Source organism: Carex rostrata, chromosome 12 (assembly GCF_964058835.1).
Source record: "Carex rostrata chromosome 12, lpCarRost1.2, whole genome shotgun sequence".
Classification (NCBI taxonomy): Eukaryota; Viridiplantae; Streptophyta; class Magnoliopsida; order Poales; family Cyperaceae; genus Carex; species Carex rostrata.
Window position 1 is genome coordinate 8,423,435 of NC_135929.1, and position 16,754 is coordinate 8,440,188.

Here is a 16,754-nt window from a genome sequence, read left to right on the forward strand (position 1 = left end):
ACTTTATTATAAAAATCATATTGAGTAGTTCGGACTGTTTAAATTTTGAAAACAAAAATAAAGAATGTAGAACATATTAGAGTACAAAATCATAATATATTTGAATCCTGCTCATATTTCTTTATGAGGAGAGTTCAAATGCCTCCATGTTTTTGTGCCTTCATCATGCTTCCATCTCTTTCCATCATTTTCAAAGTTCAAACAGTCGATCCGAACCGCTCAATCTAACCTCCATACTAAAATATGTTTGGAGACCAAATTTTATATTTTTAGGAATTTTTTTACTATTTTTTTAGATAGGTAAAAAAATACTGTTTTTAGATGGTTCAGATTTACTGATTTTGTACCTATCTAAGAAAATAGTAAAAAAATTCCTAAAAATATAAAATTTGGTCTCCAAACATATTTTAGTATGGAGGTTAGGTTGAGCGGTTCGAATCAACTGTTTGAACTTTGAAAATGATGGAAAGAGATAGAGGCATGATGGAGGCACAAAAACATGGAGGCATTTGTCCTCTTTCTTTATTGGGGTGCGTTACTTTACATTTATATCTTTATTGTAAAATTTTAAACAATTAAATCAATTCGCTCAACATAAACTTGTATGGAAATGTATTTTGAGATTAAATTTTACATTTTTAGAAACTTTTTATTATATTTTTAGATAGATAGAAAATCACATGATTTGAACATTCTTGAATATTTACAATAGTGATTTTCTATCTAAACAAACAACAAAAAATATTCAAACAAATGTAAAATTTGATGTTCAAGTAGATATTCAAATTATTTGAATTCGAAATATAAAGGGGATATTACAAACTTTTTTGTTTATAGATGAATGTTATTTTATCAAAATTTTTATTTATGTATCTTAACCTTCATTTTTTTTTCTTTTCATTTCTTAAACTACGTTGTACTTTGTTTAATTAGTATTTGTTCAAAACATCAACTAATATATACATATTTATCCAAAAAATTTATCAATAATATTAAAAAAAGTTAAAGAAAATAACATAGTTTTGGAGGAATCTCTAAAAATAACATATTCATATTTTCGTTCGATTATCCAGCGAAATTTCAGGGATCTAATTATGATAGATAATATTTTAAAACCCTGATAATAGTCTTCGGACTCTAGTCTCCGCGCTGCTCCCGCACTTTAACTATCATAATTGTTTGGGGACTGCAAAAACTCCAACACTGAATATTTTTTTCTAAAGTATTAATACTTATGCATGAAAGTATATTACCTATACACATAACTATTTATACTTATGAGGTGAACAATTTTTACGTAAATAATTGTCTTCCTAATCAAATCTTCCAAGCATCTTTGCACCATAAATATCGGTGGAGGGACTATTCAAACTAAATGGGGGACCATTAGTGAATTGAAAAAATCCGACCGGGTCAGACCCTACCCTGCTGAACCGTGGACCGCCCCAATACAGGCCTAACCCTAACTAGACCCCCAGACCGGCCCGGACTAACCCTAGGATCTGGTCTAGCAAGAGTTTGGGCTAGTTTTTTGAACTAGACCTCCGAAAACCTGACCCAACTAGCCCCGATCGGGACCAACTCGAGACCCACCTAAATCCAAACCGGATCGGACTAAACAAAAACACACCTGTTTCGGCGAGAAACAATCCTCTATTTTAAAAAAAAACAGATTCGGACCAAGACCCGGACCGATCCGTGCTAAAATAGTAAAAAGTAGTAAAAAATCAATGATCTTAAAATTTCCAAAAAAAATAGTAAAAGGTTTCTAAAAAATCATAAAATTTGATTTCCAAATTCAATTTAATATAAAAATCAACTTAAACGATTAAGATCAACCTTTTAAACTTTAAAATCAAAAATATAGACGTGAACTAAACACTTGATTTACTTTGCGAACTAAAGTAAAGTAGTCAACTCCAATAATATGATCTTATAGATTCTTCTAAATCCGTTCCGCTTGGTACAGATACCGCCGCCATGCATATAGCCTAGACAGTGGGCCCTGTTTAAAATAAAAACTAACTTATTTTTATAAAGTATTATATGGGACCCAGGTGTCAGTCACTCAAGCTAATTGTAGACAAGCTTTATGCGGCACATAGGATTGGAACTGTTTGAGGGGGATTTTGGCGAATCCGTATCCTCTGAGATATCTCAAACTTTGCGTGACTTTATAGAAAATTCCAACCGTTTAAATACGTTCTGCACGAATCTCAAAGCACACATAATACTGACCACCGGACACGTCGGTCACGCAAAAGTTGAGATATCTCAGAGGATACGCACTCGATTTTGGCGAGGCCTGTTTGGCCGACTTTGGGATAGTTGAGCTGATTGCTTTTGATTATTTTTAAGTTAGTTTACAATTTCGTGGTTAGTGCTCTCTTTAGTGCTGCTAATTATTACTGTTTTTTTTTTAATATATGAAAATCATTTGGGCGGAAAGGACGCTGGATTCATGCTCTGCACTTTATTCTCGGAAAAGACGTTCAATTTGTGATAAATAAGCTTTTAAATAGCTGTTAACTATTTTTTAGAAATTAAGTCTCTAAAATTTCTAACATTTATATTTATGAAATTAATTTTAGAATTTTTATTAAGCCACGTCAGCAATAAATTAAAAACGAGAAATAATTTGAGCCAATCATTTGGCTAGCATAGAATTTATAAACAGTTTCTTAATAAGAAACTTTACTGCATAGTTTTTAAATAAAAAAAACTCTCTCACATCTTTGAAACTGAATTAGAAACTGTAAAAATTTTGAACTGGATTTTACTATTCGGTAGCCCAGCAAGGAATAGAAATGAATGTGGGAATCAAAAATTTTGAACTGTATTTTACTGTTCACCGTGGTAATAAAAACTTAACTTTGAGCAATTTTTTTTTCCCACGGTGAACAGTAATCTACCGAACAGGCCCTTTTAATGTCAGGGATGCAGATCCTCTAAGTGGATGAAAAAGCAAAAGTCAATAAACGCTGAAAGTGGACCCCACGCAAACCTTTTTCTATTGTCTTTTGAAGCTGCGGATTGTAGAATACAGTAGATAAACCGGAAATAAATCTGCTACGATCCCTTAGGATTTTAGGGTCTCTACAATTTCAAATCCATCCTTTCATTTTTTAGATTGTACGAATCTCTGTAAAAATTATTTTTATGCACGAATCTCAAAACAAATGAAAGTTTGGATTTGAAATTGTAAGGACCCTACAATCTAAGAGATCTTAGCAGATTTATTTTCACATAAACCAGCCACAGATAGATGAAATGAAACAGTGAAAAAAAATGAAAAAATTACCTAGTTTAGGGATACCCATTAATACGGCAGGATAGAAGCATTTTCATACCCCTATCCATTATGATAATGAAAAAAATCTTTATTTTGTTCGTCTTTTTTAATACGGTACATATCAGATAAACGGATAAAAAAATACCATTGACATTTCGATTTGTACATTTGATAAAATATTTTTCAAAACAAGAAAATAATAATAATAATAATAATAATAATAATAATAATAATACTAATAATAAAAGAAAATTTAATAAAGAGGAGGGTTCAAATGCCTCCATGTTTTTGTGCCTCCATTATGTCTCCATCTCTCTTCATCATTTTCAAAGTTCAAACAGTTGATCCGAACCGCTCAACCTAACCTCCATACTAAAATATGTTTGGAGACCAAATTTTATATTTTTAGGAATTTTTTTACTATTTTTTTAGATAGGTACAAAATCAGTAAATCTGAACCATCTAAAAACAGTATTTTTGTACCTATCTAAAAAAATAGTAAAAAAATTCCTAAAAATATAAAATTTGGTCTCCAAACATATTTTAGTATGGAGGTTAGGTTGAGCGGTTCGGATCAACTGTTTGAACTTTAAAAATGATGGAAAGAGATGGAGGCATGATGGAGGCACAAAAACATGGAGGCATTTGAACCCTCCTCTTTAATAAAATACAAAACTTTATATAATTTCATACAAATATATATATAGAGATGGACTTGGGTGAGACGCGTTTGTACTTCACGCCGTATTTTCATTTTGAAAGTCCAAACGACCGATCCGAACCGTTAGATGTTTAATCCATATTGAAATGTGCTTGGAGACTAAATTTTACACTTTTTTGAAATTTTTTACTATTTATTAAGCACTTTTGAAAATCTGAAAATCCGGGTGAACAGTAAAAACAGTAAAAATTTCTGAACCACCGGATCAGCGATTTTCAAAGTGGCTTAATAAATAGTAAAAAAATTTCAAAAAATGTAAAATTTGGTCTCCAAGCACATTTCAATATGGAGATCGTGTTGAGCGGTTCGGATCGGTTGTTTGAATTTTCAAAATGGCTAAACTGTACCATGGAGCACCAAACGCGTATACTCCGCGTCTCACCCAAGTCCATCTCTCTCTCTCTCTCTCTCTCTCTATATATATATATATATATATGTGGACTTGGCTACGGTGCTATGGGTAGCTAAGAGGCCTCCCGTGCTACGGCTCAATATTCGACTTTTCAAAATCCTAACGGTCGATCCGAACCGTTCATATTGTTCTCCATATTAATATGTGCTTGGAGACCAAATTTTACATTTTTTGGAAATTTTTTACTATTTTTTTAGATTTATTGAAAATCGCTGTTTTTCAGACAAATCTAGACCATAAAAAACAGCGATATTCAATAAATCTAAAAAAATAGTAAAAATTTCCAAAAAATGTAAAATTTGATCTCCAAGCACATATTAAAATGAAGAACAAGATGAATGGTTCGGATTGACCGTTAGGATTTTGAAAAGTCGAATATTGAGCCGTAGCACGGGAGGCCTCTTAGCTACCCATAGCATATTAGCCAAATCCTATATATATATATATATATATATATATATATATATATATAGAGTACGGCTAACGCGCTTCCTCTAGCATATGGGCCGAAATGCTTCCGGTGGAAATTTGAAATTTCAAAATCCAAAAAATCGATCTGAACCGTTCATCTTATTCTCCATATTAATATCTGCTTGGAGACCAAATTTTACATTTTTCTGAAATTTTTTACTATTTATTAAGCCACTTTGAAAATTGCTGATCCAACGGTGGCTTACCAAACAGTAAAAATCAGAAGCTACCGTTGGATCAGCGATTTTCAAAATGGCTTAATAAATAGTAAAAAAATTCAGAAAAATATAAAATTTGGTCTCCAAGCAGATATTAATATGGAGAAGAAGATGAACGGTTCAGATCGACCTTTTGGATTTTGAAATTTCAAATTTCCACCGGAAGCATTTCGGCCCATATGCTAGAGGAAGCGCGTTAGCCGTACTCTATATATATATATATATATATATATATATAGTAAGGCTTGGGTGCTATGGATAGCATAGAGAGCTACGGTGCTACGACTCAATATTTGACTTTTTAAAATCATAACGGTCGATCCGAACCGTTCATCTTGTTCTCCATATTAATATGTGTTTGGAGACCAAATTTTACATTTTTTGGAATTTTTTTACTATTTATTAAGCTGGTTTGAAAACCGTTGATTTCAATGCTGCAGAAATTTACTGAAAACAGCGGTTTTCAAACTAGCTTAATAAATAGTAAAAAAAAATTCAAAAAATGTAAAATTTGGTCTCCAAGTAGATTATAATATAGATTAAACATCTAACGGTTTGGATTTGTTGTTTGGACATCATAAAATAAAAGAAAGGCGGCAGCACCTCCGGCTAAAATGCTGCCGACAGCAAATTAGCGGGACCCTATATATATATATATATATATATATATATATATATATTTATTTATTTTTAAAATGATCTTTTACGAAAATGGATAAGATAACGGAAAAAAAAATATTACACTTACCTGTACCAGATAAGTGAAAAAAAAATTTCTTACTTTTATTTGTATTTTTGAATACAATATAGATCGGATAAATGAATAAAAATGTGTCATTAACATCTCTAACCAAGTAATACTTTCCTGCTTGTATGTAACCGCAAAAAGGAATCTGATACAGTGGCAGATAACTCGCGATACGAAATGCTACACGGGTTACAAACGAGAAGAACAATATTCAAATCGATAAACTTGCCACTTGTCGAAACTCGAAAGCAGAATTAAAGGGGATTATTCTTTTCTTTTTCTTTCTGAAAAAAAGAGGCCTTTGGATGGTCATTGGACCAAACCGCTTGCAATCATTTGATTTGCTTTAAAATTTACGACATTAGTTTAGATTTAAAGGCGAATTTTAAATTTGATCTGATGTTCATTGAAACGCTTTTTTTTTTTTTTTTGTAATGTTGTTTGATAGGAGGAGATTAAGCCTTGTTAAGTTTCCGTAAACTCCATTTAGAATTATTGGTAACCTAATTTTTTCGAACATCAATTCCTTATCAAAATTAAGATCCACTCCTTTGAATTTTTTTTTAATCCAAAATCAGAAAATCTTAATCCATATCCGAAATTAAGCTTTTTTTTAACGTATATCTATAAATTAAGACATCCGAATGCAAACTTCTTAGCATGGATTAAGATTTAATCCTACTTTTATTACCAAACAGCTTTATATATTTTTTAACATTTTTACAAATTATGTTTTTGTAAGGTATATATTTTTTAAACTTTTAAGTTCTTGTCGGTTGAAAAGAAATAATTCTAAATACATGAAAGACGTATTTTGTCATAAAACACAACTACACACACTCAAAAATTTTATTAATCCCATTGTTAAAAAAAACCCACAAATTATGGGAATTTTGCAAAATACCAGGGCTTCCAAATCAATCTGCAACTCTATTCTTAGAGGGTTGCATATTGACTTGGAGGCCTCCCTAAAAATTAAAAAATGCACTGTAATATCAAGTTTTTGGGAGGGCCTCAACGTCAATTTGCAACTCTCAAGAATGAGACTGCATATTGACTCAAAGGCCCTGATATTTTTCAAAATCCCAATTTCAGTGGGTTTTTTTTCTTTTTCTTTTTTCTAAATGATATAATTTCGGTGCACACACACCTAAAAAAGGTGCTTTTCATTTCTGTAACAGGAGTCAATGCTGTTTTTTTCCTTTAAAATAAAATAAAATAAAATAAAAACAATGTCAGATTACTAGATTGACATGTAAGCCATTAGACAGGTAATAATTATAGAAAAGATTTATCACTGTACTTGCAATTCTGCAAAAATTCTTGACCTCTATCAGTGCTCTCACCAAACACCTCCAACACACATTTTAAAAAAGAAAAAGGCCTCAAGTGGCACTTTTAAAAGTCAATAAATTTAAAGCATGGGAAAACTATAAAACAAATTAAAGTTATTGGTGGATTTTTTTTTTTTAATTAATAAGGTGCCTTCCTGCTCAAGCCCTGGTTGCAAAGGTTAGAATTTATATTAATTATTTGTTATTTGATAAGAGTTCAAATATCACAATTCTTTGTGTCTTTATTGTATTTTTATTTTAAAATCTTCTGATAACAAAAAAAATATATAATTATATGTCAAATAAAATAGTTAAACGTGATATGTATTTTCTCTACGATCATAAATTATTGACATCAGTATGTTTTTGTAAGCTCCTGATAACACTTGATACAAAGTTAAAATATCATAATTTTTGTATGTGCATAGAGAAAATAATATAAATTATGTCTAATTTTATCTTGAAGAAGATTCAAATGTCTCTATTTTTTGTACCTCCATCGTGCCTTTATTTTTAAAATGTTAATAATTCAAAATTTAAATCATATATATCAAAATAAAACCGTTAGCTGTGATCTATGTTATTTTCTCTACGTGCTCATAAAAAATTATCACATTTAAATTTTGTTTTTATGTGAATCAATAAGTTGAAAAATCAATGTCTATAAATTATCTACATTAGTATGTTTCTTCAAGCTCTTGATCACAACCAAAATAAAATTGAAATGTTATAATTTTTTACATGTGCATAGATAAAATGATGTAGATCATATCAAATGGTTTTATTTCGACTTTCAGAGTTTTAAATTTTAAGTTATTCAAGTTTTAGAAATGGATGTATGATGGTGGCACAAAAAATGGAGGCATTTGAACCCTCCTCTTTTATTTTTACATTTAAGTTTTAAATTTAAAATTATTAAAATTTTAAAAAATAAAGACATAATGAAGACATAAAAAAAGAAGATATTTAAACTCTCCTCTTTGTTATAATTAATAATTTGAATTTAAAAATCATGGTCCATTCAATAACATTGTCTGAAAATGAATTCTTATAGTTAGATTTTAATGAAACATGATACTTGTATTTCAGTTGCAAGCCATGAAATATTTAGGGTTAATTTCGCAGTGTAATTTAATTATATATTATCCTCAATTTTGATGATCAACTTGGACTTATCTAGATGCTGTTCACTGTAACTGAATATTAATTTTTCATTTAAATGGACCTTTTGTGTCAAATAAAAATTAATTCATCTAACTACTAAATAAAGTAACGATAACATGCAAAACACTTATTTTATTAAAAAAACAACCTTTGGTCTAGTGGTAAATGCAATGTTTTGTTAGGAGCGGACTCAGGATTTTCGTCAGGGGTAAAAAAATATTGAATCGGGTTTAAACCCATTAACTAATTAGATACTCGATAATAAACAATGCTTTAACTTATACTTTTTAATACTCTGACTTGTAATTTCTGATTCTCTAACCTATAATTCTAATTATCAATCATAATTCAAAAAAAAATATTTTAATTTTAACCCTAAATTTAATCCGAATTACAAATCAAATATTCAGAGAGGGAGGGCATAAAAAATTTAAGAGAGAGGCAAAGTTAATCGGAACGTCCTGATCTCCACTAAAACTCAAAATCCAGGGGAGGACAATTGCCCCCCTGGGACCATGTGGGTCCGCCCCTGACTCTGTGTATGGAGTTGCAGATTTGAAATCCGAAAAAAATACTTAAATATTAAATAATTAGATGACTTGATGTTCAATCTTTAAAAAAAAAAAACTTATTTTGTTATGATTATATTTCTCAGAAAATATGTTTTGTGACTAACTATAACATGCCAAACAATTATTTTTGTATGATAATCTTTCTCAGAAAATATGTTTTGTGATTATGTATACTTTGAAAATGTTAAAACTTCTACAAATGAATACCATATAATTTAAGAAAAATGATAGATGCCTTATTTAATTTGAAGTTTTTAACTGAATATGAGTTCAAAAACTACATCACTAAAATATTCTCATTCTCTCTAACTCTCTAAGGTAGAAAGTTAAAATGGAATAGAAAAAAAAATAGTGTTAATTTATTTTTTTAATTGTTATATACTCTAGTGACTCGTCAAGTCATTTCCTTGGGACCGTAGATAGCAACTAATTTGGCTTGTTATAATAACCAATTCGGCTCCTAGACATGGATCCGACTCTACTGCTGTTCTTGAAATGAGATAACAAGATCCTGTTATTTTTAATTTAATTGTTTATCTGTATTGAGATTCGTGCATAAAAAATCAACGGTTAAATTTGAGAGAACAGCAGAGTCGGATCCTCTAGGCATTGCCATAAACAACTTATGCCATGAAATGCAGGGCAGAGAGAAGACTTTCAGCAAAATGAAAGAAAATTTTAAGACGAAATGTAATTTTATAATTATTTTGAATATTAAGTATGTTTTATAAATAAATTAAGAAAAATATAGAAACAAGCATAATTTGGGAATTTTTTTTTATGGTGAGACATAATTTTATTTCTTAAAAACATATAAAAGAATCACATTTTAAGAAAAAAAAATTGTGTCAGAAGAAACAAGTGTCCTTCTCAGTCTACTAGTATCGTGCCCGTACATTGCGATGAGAAATATATTATAAGAGAATTAAAAAAAAAACTCATACAAAATGACATATTTTCATAAAAAAAAATTAGACTAAATGACAAATAATATTTTTTAAATAATATAATAAATAACATCTACACAGAAATAACATTCATGAATGACATACTAAGTGATTTATATTTTCTTGATCTTTTTGACATATTTTCATAAAAAATTATCAAACAAAATACCAAATTTAATGACAAATAACAAACCTTAAATGATATAAAAAAATAGAAGGAAATGAAGACATGACCAATTAATTATCAATCAATTAAAAAAAATTATATAACATTTAAAAAATAGAAGAAAAAATCATAACCGATAAAAAAAAATGATACAGTTTGCTTGTGAAGAGTACATGTGGCGAGTACGTATCTAAATAAATATAGACTTCTATACATATAAAATAATATAAAAATATTTGATCGGAAAACTGATATTCAATTTGAAATTTTATCTTTTAGTCAAAATGATTGACAAATCAAGACGTCTACATGCTTAATATATATAAGAATAACGATATGTAACTCTGCCATTAACAAAATGTGTTATACTTCGTGAACATTAGAACATCATACAATCAGACACGATATATCCAATTTCAAAATTTCTTCATAATAAAAATTGCAAATCCAACCTAATATCATCTCTAATGATTTAAACATCAGATTTTGTGCTACTAAATAATAATAATATTAATATATGTGTCGTATTAATTATACAATACATGAAAAGTTGAACAGTTCTTTAAGATTCACACAACAATTTTATTTTCAATTGGTAGAATAACCACGAGCGACGCATTTTCATGAAGGGTATTTTTGTCATTATTATTTTGGTACTCGTTTGGGAGAATTGGGATCAGTTGAAATCTCATTATCCGATTTCAAGGTCCTGAAATAGGGATATGGATTTCAGCGGATGTGGACGTTGTTTGGGAAGATATACATTGTTAGAAATATATTAAAAGTAAAAACATTATGTAATAAATTTTTTTTAATTACCACAAATGTTTTTAAGCAATAATATTCTCTCATTAATATATTAGATTCTATAATTAAATGGCTAGCTAGGATCATACTCCAAACTTTTATTAAGGATAATCAATCAATCATTGTTTCGAGGGTTTTTTGGAGAATAAATCTCATTTTTATCTAAAAAAATCTAATGGATAATGATAATCAAATAAACAACTTTTAAGTTCATGATAACAATCATCTTTTTGAGTCATAAGTGTAGGGTTTCAAGTAGATTATATGTGTAACAATTTGATTCGGTTCAAGATTTATTCACTACCTGAAAACCAAAATCTATATAAAACTAATTCTAAGACACGCAGCGGATATCTTTATCTAGTCGTATGAACAGTCAACCTTTTCTCTTCCTTCTTTGTGTCAGATATACGCACCAACGATAACAGTTGTGTCTCTATTAGTATCCACACAAACATGTTAACAAACTACTGCAAGTCGGTATGCTAGTACCGAACTGACAACCCCTTCTTTTCTCTCTTTTCTCTCTTTTCTCTCTTTTCTCTCTTGTTTTTCTAAAATAAAGTGAACAAAATGGTTAACGAAAAACTGAGCTACCGTTACATATTTATAACAGTATGCACCAGTTCGTTCGAGCCTATTCATTGGCACCTATTCGTTTGAGTCTTTTCAGAAAATCTTATCCTTATGGAACATATCGTATCAGAGCAGAGCAGAAATTCAAGTCTATTACTGAAACAACCCAATAAAAATAAACCCATATTTAATCTATTAATTTCGCATGTAGGACATGTTTTACAATAAGTTGTCGACGATGCGTGTTGTTGTTTAAAGAATTTTTTTTTTTTTTGAAGAAAAAAAAAGATGAATTTGAAAGAAGAATCTTAAAAAAATTCTTTGCTTTTTCTTGAACCTTTTCTTCCTTCTGGTTTCTTCAAAAGTGGAATCAGCATGTGAAAAAGGCTAAGTAATACAAAGTTTCCTTTTTGTGATTTAAGTAATACAGTGACAGCCAAATTCAGTTACAAGTGTCAACAAGGGAATTATTCCCGGAATATCCTTGGAATAACAGTTTTATTCCCCATACCTTTGACGCAATTGCTTTAATTAGTTTTCAAAAGTGGGTTAATGAATATACGATTAGATTCCTCTATGCGACTTAAGAAGTATTCGACAATCACCACAGACGTGCGTAGGACTAACAAAAAAAAAACAAAAAAAAAAATTCATTTCATGCCTGCTCAAGATTTTTTTTTTTTTTTTTTAAATATAGGTTGAGTTAAGTCACTCAGTACATTTCAAACCCCCTATGTATTAATATAGAGGATTTCTTCACTTTGTGGTTTCAAATTCATAACCTCATGTATAGAAGTCATGTGTCTCTGTTACTAGACCAAAGACAAATTTTTGCCTCGCTTAATATTGATTCGGAAAAAAATTTATAATTAGCTCGTTTGATTTTGACTTGCTCGGATATGAGTAAGTTTAATTTAGGTTGTGATGGTTTGGTTCGTTTTTAATCTCGTTGTGAGAAAAACGTGAATCCTCTTCCTGACTCTTTCATTACCTCTTTATGTGTCCATTATGAGAGGATGAAACTTCTTACAATAAGAAGATAAAATTATTTCTCAGCTCATGATTTATGTGTAGCTCGCAACACTAAGTCGTGATAACTCTTGGTCTATGCGTGACTCACAGAAATATCAAGCTGGCTCGCTAGCCTTGTGATTGGCTCAGCACAATCCAGTTAAAACTTTGTCTGGCTCAACTCGACTTGACTGGTTTACGAAGACAAATTTATGATTACATACATTACATAAAATACCAATGTAAATCAATAACACAAACTAATATAACTCTCATGAAACTTCTTAAAATTGTTATGTTAATTATGCTTCTATTTGAGATCGATGTTGATTACTTTCTTATCAAATAGACCAAAGTGGAATGCAAGAACTTCTTTTGTTCCTAGTTTTTGTTATGGTTGACGACAATTACCGTTAACATATATATTAATAAAAAAATTGTAATACAAATTCTAAAAGCATAAGAGTACTCTCACGGTAACTGCATCTAATCAATCTATACATATATATATATGTACATAGAAACTTCCTATACAATTTCTAACCTCTCACTGATTAGGTAAAAAACTACGTATGATTACAACCTATACAATTTTGAATCCTGCATAGTTATCCATCAAGATTAGTGGTACTTCTTTTGTTTAGCTAATTAATTAATTAAATAAATAAAAAGGATAGAATTTGCTGTCCGTACACTTTTATTTTTAGTTGTGTTTCCATAAGAGAAATTATTTCATTTAGCACCCTCAAGTTTTTGATATATTTGCAATAATGATGAAAAATTATTATTGGAAACGTTCCTCTAGTTCTAGTATTGTTTTTTTTTTATTATGAAATTAAAATTAAATTTTAAGTCAGAGCAATTGGATGATAACTATGCAGGATTCAAAATTAATACAAAATTGACAAACTTTATTGTTGGGTGTCTTTTGTAAATACAACAACAATGCCATTAAAGTAAAATGTTGGTTGTATTTTGCAAAAAGAAAAGGGTCATATTGCTTTGTTTTTAAGTCATGCTTTGGAATTACAAAAAAATTATATTTGGGGAAAAAAAAAAGCAATGTAAGAATCAGTAAGTTGTGCTCCACTTTGGTTGGCTCTGCTTCTTATTGGAAATATTTGAGGAGGGGAATATCCTATTTGAATTCTAGAATATTCTACAGACTCTAAGATTTTATGTGGCTCTCTCTGTGTTGTCATCCGTGTGCAAAACAGTGCATTTGTGAGCTTAATTTTTTTTTTTAAAAATATCAAATTCAAAATCACACATGAAATCAATTATATAAAAAAAAATGCATAAATACAAAAAAATGTAAATCAATATGTAAGTCAATGCTACATGCATAAATAGAAGCACATAATAAAACCTCAAATAGTAACATCAATATGTAAGTAGATCATTTTAGCACAACTGTTAAAGAGACCTCATAAAATTTTAAATTGGTCCAAATTAATACAAATTATAATCAAACAGCCTGAATTCAAATTCAATTCTGATTAAGCAGGTGTCTACTAGTTGATCTGACTGTTGCTTTCTCATCATCTTGAATCCGAGTTCAACTGAGGGTGTTGTGAATTTGTCCCACTCCCGTAATATCTATTATAACTATATATGAATAAGTTACGTGTTTTGGTGTTTTGATGCTAAGATGTTGTCTTCTTCCGATCCCTTCCTTTTCCTCCTACTTCCAAGCTTCTTTTTCTAGTATTCACACTGGTTGTTCATGAGAGGTGACTGTCCCGGTCCAGTTGATTTAGTTTGTGGTTCGGTTTGATTCAGTGCCTTTTTCAGTTGGACATTCCTCTGAGTAGGTGACTGTCCCGATTCAGTTGATTCAGTTCCCGATCCAGTTTGATTCAGTGCCTTCTCAGTTGTGATTCAGTGTCGTACGTCAGAAGAAACAAGACAAATAGGCGTACAAAGGAAACAATCACAAGGATTCTAGAATTTCAATCAAGCAAGGGTTATCAAATTTGTATCCATATGATACACATATCACTGTGTATTTTTTATTTGTTTTATAGCTGAATGCTTTCAAAGACACTCGTTGTTTAATATCATGTAACAACTACTTGCAACTTTTTGAATCAATGCAATTGCCTACGGGTTTTTACCAAAAAAAAATACTAACAAAAGAGACAACTAGCTAAGCAATAGTCCAACATAAAAGCAGAAGATAGTAAAATATGACAGTTATTACAACATATTATTGCTATCAATACGACTACTGTTAGAAGAACTAAAGTCAGATGTAGATGTAGATGTAAAAGAATCAGAGAGAGAAACAGTAGAGTGAGAGAGGAGTCCAGCAGTCCTATCAATTCCATTGCATGTCTCCAGATCAACTAGCTAAATATTAGATGAAAATTTTAACGGAGCACTTTTGGCTTCATGCAGCGTATAGTCCATATGTTGTGTTTGTTCGCTGTGTGAAGCTAAAACTGCTTTGTTAAAATCTTACCCCTAAATATTCCTCCAAATTAGAATATTTAGGTAACTGATTTGGAATCTTAATTTTCTAATTTAGTAACTCTATCAATTTCATTGTAGATCTCCTGATCAGTTACCTAAATATTCTTCCAAATCAGACGCTTCTAATTCAGAATCCAATTCCAAAGAATTCAACCTCTGTCTTAATCATGAGTCATCTCATCATATGTGTTGCTTAACAAATGCACATCTTTATTTTCAAAAAAAAAAAAACAAATGCACATCTTTCTCCACCAGATCTTTTGCTGACATTCACCGCAATCATGAACAATCAATATATATATTACCACTATTATTTTACTTCCATGTTTAAAGGGCTTTAGGCAAATTGGTGCCACTAGATGGTCATAAACACAATTAATTTACTCCGTTAAAATTTGAATTGATCATCCACCCATCATCAATCAAACCAAATGTGCCAATTTAAAAATGGATAAATACCTCTAGGAAATTGCAATTTGCATTGGCACTGGGGACTAGCACTTCAATTTACTTAAAGTTACATAGTTAGAAGTTAGGAGAGCACCAACATTTTTTTTTCTAAACGCTCTAAATATATTAATTTCACAATTTTTTATATATATTTTGTAGCGTGGGTTGTGGACTTGTGGGTAAAGATTTTGCGACGATTGGACGGTTTGCTTTTACAATTAACATCCATTCATGGCACTTATGCCCCTTCAAAGAAGTGTGGCTATGCATGAGACAACTGGTGCAATTAGATGTATCGGTAGAAAGGTTATGGGAGGCATCTTGGAGCCGGTACCGTACAAGGTGGTGTTTAGAGAGTCTAAACGGATTTAGATGACTCGAATTATGGCTGTTCTTTGGGGAGTGTGGAAACAACAAAATGCATGTATCTTCGGCCGTCAGCGGAAACTCCTATGGCTGTTGGCACAGAATATCAAAGAAGACTGTAATGAGTTTTTTTTTTTAATTTTTTATAAGATTTCTGAAACTGTAAACACATTTATTATTGTATACATGGTAGTCGCTACCTGAATATCAAAAATAAAAAATCAATTCATGGCGCAAAAAATTTACAGTGAGATGTTTTTTTCTTTTTAATAAAAATTAGTATGATCTCAAAAGCTGATTAATCGGTGTTTAAAAAATGTTCGTTCGGCCGATTTGTCGTTGGCGGTGATCAAACTGTCATAAATTTTTCCAACTAATCGATCAATTATTTGTGATTATAACAAATTATTCTCAATTATTTCCGATTAATCGCTTAGCGATGCCCTGTCTGTCCGACAACCACATCACTACAAAAATAGCACAATATTCATGAAGATAAAAAATGACTATCCATAAAGACATACACAACTAAAAAATATTATTTATGAGCGTTATTTATAACACTACATAGGATCATAAGAGAAAAGCACCAAACATATGGTGTCTTCTCTTGTTCAGTTATAGGAAGATGTCACCGCTGCATAGAGCAGATGATCACTCTCTCACAGAAGAGCAAGAGTTCGATTCTACTTAAAGCAGGAGAGGGATGTGTGAGTTTGTCTACGGACTACAATAAAAAAAAAAAAAAAAAAAAAGTTAAAGGGAGATATATGAAAACTATATTATTGTAATAATTGTTTAACCCAAAGAGGAACTTTAAAGTGATCCACTAACCCTCTAAGTGCGACAATTCCAGCGCCAAATTTCATCAGAAATTCCATATAAAGAATTCCTATTTTAATGGATAATGGAACTATATCCTCATTTGCACTTAGATTGGTCCCCTTGATAGTTCACATAAAGGTGTTTTTTTGAACTCTATGAGCAAAGCACATGATATATATAGCTTAATATATGGGATCCA